Below are 6,002 nucleotides of genomic sequence, written 5' to 3'. Positions count from 1 at the left end.
ATTTGGGGCGCCTGGGTGGCTCAGTGGGTTAAAGCCTCTGCCTGAGACTCAGGTCATGATCCCAAGGTCCTAGGATTGAGCCCTGAGTTGGGCTCTCTGCTTGGCAGGGAGACTGCTCCCCCCCCCCACCTTGTGATCTCTATCTGACTTGTGATCTCTGTCTGTGAAATAAATAAATAAAATCTTTAAAAACATAAAAAGTTTTCATTTATTCATTCGAGAGAGCGTGTGAGAGAGAGCACAAGCGAGGAGCCGGGAGCCAGACGCAGGGCTGGATGCCAGGATCCCAGGATCGTGACTTGAGCTGAAGGCAGACGCTTAACTGTCTGAGCCACCCAGGCACCCCCAGTGTAAACGAATCTGGAAAACATTATGTTAAATCAAAGAAGACAGGCGCACCTGGGTGGCCCAGTTGGTTGAGGGACTGACTCTTGATTTTGGCTTGGGTTGTGATCTCAGTTGGGGCAGGAATGGGGGAGTGATTGCTAATGGTTACGGAGTTTCCTTCTAGGGTGATGGAAATATTCTAAAATTGTGCTGGTGTACCCCGAATCACTGAACTGTACAAACTGAATTGTTGAATTGTATGGCATGTGAATAATATCTCAATAGAATTGTTTTTGTTGTTTTGTTGTTTAAAGAGGGTAGCGATTGGGCTCTTGGAAAATAATGAATTTAAACAGTGAACCAGGGAGCGGAACCATGAAAACGAAGGGTCCTCTTCATATAGTCAGCCCCGGAAGTGCATGACTGATAGTAGGTACCCCGGAAATTAAAACCGAGGGAGGGGCACCTGGTTGGCTCAGTGGGTTAAGTCTCTGCCTTCTGCTCAGGTCATGATCTCAGGGTCCTGGGATTGAGCCCCGCATTGGGCTCTCTGCTTGGCGGGAGCCTGCTTCCCCCTCTCTCTCTGCCTGCTTCTCTGCCTACTTGTGATCTCTCTCTCTCTGTCAAATAAATAAATAAAATATTTTAAAAAACACACACACACACACAAAAAAAAAAACGATGGAGAATTTTCCAGAAAGAGAAACACATCCCAGCTGCTGTTTTTGGAGCACTGACTAGATGTCAGGCATCATGCAAGACAAATGTCAGGTCACATCCTTCAACTACCCATTTTACAGATAATGTAACTGAGGCTCAAGGAATGAAAGCATTTACTCTCGATCACACAAAAAGTGGCAGAGCTCAGAAAGGGATCCAGGTCTGTCTGACTCCACGTCTAAAAATAGACCCTAAACATTATTAATTTTATATGAAAGTTTTCAGACTTTATTTTATTTTTATTTTTTATTTTATTTTTTTTAAATATTTTTTATTTATTTGACAGAGAGAAATCACAACTAGGCAGAGAGGCAGGCAGAGAGAGGAGGAAGCAGGCTCCCTGCAGAGCAGAGAGCCCGATGCGGGGCTCGATCCCAGAACTCTGGGATCATGACCTGAGCCGAAGGCAGAGGCCTTAACCCACTGAGCCACCCAGGCGCCCCCAGACTTTATTTTATTTTTAAGAGTCTCATGCTCTACCGACTGAGCTAGCCGGGCAGCTTTTATTTTATTTTTAAAGATTTTATTTATTTGGCAGAGAGAGACACAGCAAGAGAGGAGAACACAAGTAGGGGGAGTGGGAGAGGGAGAAGCAGGCCTCCTGGCAAGCAGGGAGCCTGACTTGGGGAGTTTTCAGACCTTAATAAAAATATAAAGAATAGGGGCGCCTGGGTGGCTCAGTGGGTTAAAGCCTCTGCCTTCGGCTCAGGTCATGATCCCAGGGTCCTGGGATCGAGCCCCATATCGGGCTCTCTGCTCAGCAAGGAGCCTGGTTCTCCCTTTCTCTCTCTCTCTGCCTGCCTCTTTGCCTGCTTGTGATCTCAGTCTGTCAAATAAATAAATAAAATCTTTTAAAAAAAATATAAAGAATAATACCGGGTACCCCCACTAGCTTAAGAAATTGAACTATCTCTCAATGCTACTGAACTTCCTTTGATCTCTTCCCTGATTCCATCCTCCTTTTTTTGTTAAGGGTTTTTCTTATTTCTTTGAGAGAGAGAGAGAGCATGAGCAGGGGAAGGACAGAGGGAGAGGCAGACTTCCCGGTGAGCAGGGAGCCTAATGCGGGGCTCGGAGCCTTATGGGGGGCTCAATCCCAGGACCCTGGGATCAGGACCTGAGCCCAGGGCAGACCTTCAACCCACTGAGCCACCCAGGCTCCTCCCCTCCATCCTCCTTCTGCCAGACAGCCATGCTCCTGAATTTAGTATTTCTTGTTCCCACTTTTACTTTGTACATATCTGCAAGCAATAGGAAGTATAGTTTTGCATGTTTCTAGACTTCGTATAAACAGCACCACAGGGACGCAGTCTCTTCTCGCTCAGCGTTGTTTATGGATTCACTGAAATTGACAGGGGTAGCTAAAATTTGCTCCTGTCCATTGGTGTTTAGTACAAAGAACTGACTGTATGAAGGTTCCCTGGTTCCTTTGCCACTCTCTGGGGCTTGGGCGTTTGGGTTGTTTCCAGTTTTCTGTTACGACAAGTAGAGCCACTGTGAGCGTTCCCATTCTTGTCTCCTAGACCAGAGGACCAAAAATTCCTACGAGTTTGTATGAGTTCCTTATCGCTGCTGTAACAAATTACCAAATTCGTGCCTTAAAACCCTGCAAATTTGTTATCTTACAGGTCTGGATAGTCAGAAGTACAAAATGGGTTTCACTGGGCTGAAGTCGAGATGTCGGCAGGGTCACGCTCCTTCCAGAGTCTCGATGCATTTCCTTTTCCTTTCTGGCTTCTAGAAGCTGCCTCTACTCTTTATCGCGAAGCTCCTTCCTTCATCTTCAAAACCAGCAACACAGTGTCTTCGAGCTTCTCTCTGAATCCGGCTCTCTGATTCCCCTGCCACAAGTCTTCTGATTCTGACCCTGCTGCCTCCCTTTAATAAGGACTTTTGTGATGACTTTGGCCCACCTGGGTGATCCAGGACCATCCTCCCCCACCCATCTGGAGACCCTTAATTTAATCGTATCTGTAAAGTCCCTTTTGCCTCATTTTTGTCGTCGTTGTTGTTGTTTAGAACAAACCAGGTGTATTTCTATTGGACTATATATACAGATGAGTCCCTTTTGCCTCGTAAAGTAACACACACACAGTTTTCTAGGGTTTAGGCTGTGGACAGAGGGGAAGAGCTGGGTAGTATGATAGGGGGTGTCTTTGAATCGTGAGCTTGTCAGACCGCTCTCTGGAGGAAAGAATTGATTCTCTCTTCCGCCCGCGGGGCATAAATCCTCCTGTTGCTTCCCACCCTCACCAACACTTGATGTTATCTGACTTTTTAATTTTCACCAGCCCAACAGCGATGAAATATCTGGGCTCTGACCTCAGTGTGGTCAACAAAGAGATAGTGGTCGACAGTGAGAGTAGCCCTGGTGGTAAGGAAGTGGCCGATGACCTTGACTTTGAGCAGTGCCCCGGAAGTGGTGAGAGGGGAGTGAGGTCAGCCTGAGTCAAGGAATAAGGAGGGTCAGGAAATGGGCAGTGAGGGTACAGGGGTGTCTTAGTCTGCTCAGGCTGCCGAAACAAAATTCCACAGACAGAGCAGCTTAAACAAGAGACTTTTCTTTCTCATACTTCTGGAGCCTGGGAAGTCCAAGATCAAAGCCCTAGCAGCTGGGGCTTCTAGTGGGAGCCCTCTTCCTGGCTTGCAGAGAACCACAGCCACCTTCTTGTTGTGTCCTGGAGAGCGGAAGAACTCCAGTCTCTCCTCCCACTAATCCCATCACGGGTCCCTAATCTCATGACCTCATCTAAACTGATCTCCTCTCAAAGGTCCACCTCCAAAAACCATCACACTGGGGGTTAGGGCTGTGATATATGAATTTGGGGGGTGGATACACAAGTACTCAGTCCATCCCTAGTTACTTTAAAATATTGGGGGGTGGTGGTGAAAGGAAGATGGCAGTCTAAAGGCAGAGATGAAAGGCGAAAGGGCCAGAGACGGGAAGCGAGACATAACTACTAGATTGGGTCAAGGCATCTCGGGGGAAGCAAGTGGAGGGGGGACCCATAGCGAAGGTATCTGGGTTGGCTTTGGAACAAGGGGGGCTGCTTTTCCTGAACGCAGTGGGGAAGGAAGGACTCCAGGGCAGATGCAGAAAAAAACCCAAAGTGGGGAGGCAGAAAGTTGGTGGGAGCTTCTCCATGGGATGGGCGGCAGGCAGAGTTATCTCCTGAGAGGGCATGAGTGGGTGCGAGGGTCTGAGTATGGGGAAGGTTTACGGGATGTGTTATTGGGCGGCTTCAACAGAGGGTCCACTGAGCAAGTTGGGGGGGACTGGCAAGAAAGAGAGGACGAGCTGAGGCAAGCATCTCACATCGGATCTAACCAGCACCTCCTCGTGAAGCCCAGAGGAGGAAGGAGCCAAAGCAGGGCAGGTAGGAGGGCGTGTCTAGGAGCACTCCGGAAGCTTAGAGGAAATGGTGGGTCCTGAGGAGGCAGAGCAGAACCAGGGAGATCATAACCAGGAAACTCAAAGTGCAGAGGTGTTCTTGCTAGTGACCAGGACCAGGGTGGAGGGACAGCAGGGACTGTAGGAGCCCAGAAGAGAGGGGCGCACCACCCAACCTGGAGAGGGAGAGACGGCTTCCTGGAGGTGGCGGTCTTCCAGCTGAGTCTTGAAGAGGAAAATCAAATTTCAGTTATCACAAAAATGTGGAAGGGAAACTGTCATCATAGTCCATCAACCTGTCCTGCTCGACTCCATCGGGCACCTCTCCAATGGACGGCCGGTTTTGTCTCTCTTTCTCACATATCTCTGTCATGCCCAGGATGCGCTGGCTGGTTTGGGAGACTCCTTGGCAGATAAAGTTCTCTCTGGGTTCATTGTGTTTTTTTCTCCTCAGCTTCAGAACTCCTATTCATCCCTCAAAACCCAGCTCAAATATCACCTCTGCTGGTGTCTTCCCCCCACCCGCCCCACCCCCACCCCTACCCCTACCCCTTGTGAGGCTCTCAGACTGTCCTGGTCCCACCTCTGCGCTTTCTCAGTGCACTGAGTTGGAACAAGCTCCAGTCACTGCTGCTTGATTTTTAGACAAGTGACTTCATCTCTGAGTGTCTGTCTCCGGACCCCCGGCCCTGGCTTGAAGCTAAACTACCTGACATCCTCTGGCATCACTGGGAATCACAAAGGAAGACATCCCGCGGTGACACCTGCCATTGTCCCTTGCACGAAGGGAAGCTGAGAATGTGACTCTGCCTCAGTCCGAGAGCTCTCTGAGGGCAGAGACCATGCCCCCGCAGAGCCTCGCCCCGTGCCCGGCACAGACAGGCACCACGTGCTCCGCGCACACTGCACAGGCAGGAGGAACCGAGCCTGCCTATCATGTACCTGTAATGTGACTTTGGGGAGATGACATCATCTGTGTGCATCTGTTTCCCCCATCTCTGGTAGAACAATCACTCGCACTAGGTATTCATTGGCTGCGTGTAAGACCCTCCGCATTCACCAGCTCGGATCCTCAGGGTGTGCGTCATCGCTCCATTTTACAGAAGAGAACACTGAGTCTTGGGGCGGTACATGGCTCGTCCGAGTTAGCAACAGGGCAGAAGCTCCCGGCTCCCGGCCAAACGCGGGAGATTGTTGTGCGAATCCAAGGGAGGAATGTGAAATAGCCCTGCAAACTGTAAACGCCTGCGGTGGGAGCGTCCGCGGCCGGGTGGCGGGGGGCGTGGTGAATGACGGCCCGAGACGGGGTGCGGAGACGGACTGCCTCGGGTATACCCGCCTGGCGGCGGGAGGATGGCTTTGCCGCGAGCTCTCGGGTGCAGGAGGCGCGGCTCCGCCGGGGCCGCCAGGGGTGCGGCCCGCCCCCTCCCGCCCCACCCCCAGCCCCAGCGCCGCGGCCCCTTTAAGGGCGGGCGGGGCGCCCTCTGGCGGCGGAGCGCCGCGCGCGGCGGGAGCCAGAGCCGGATCCCGGAGCCGGAGCGGAGCGGAGCGGAGCCGGGGCGGA

This window comes from Meles meles, chromosome 21 (assembly GCF_922984935.1).
Source record: "Meles meles chromosome 21, mMelMel3.1 paternal haplotype, whole genome shotgun sequence".
Taxonomy (NCBI): Eukaryota; Metazoa; Chordata; class Mammalia; order Carnivora; family Mustelidae; genus Meles; species Meles meles.
This window is presented reverse-complemented; position numbering follows the sequence as displayed.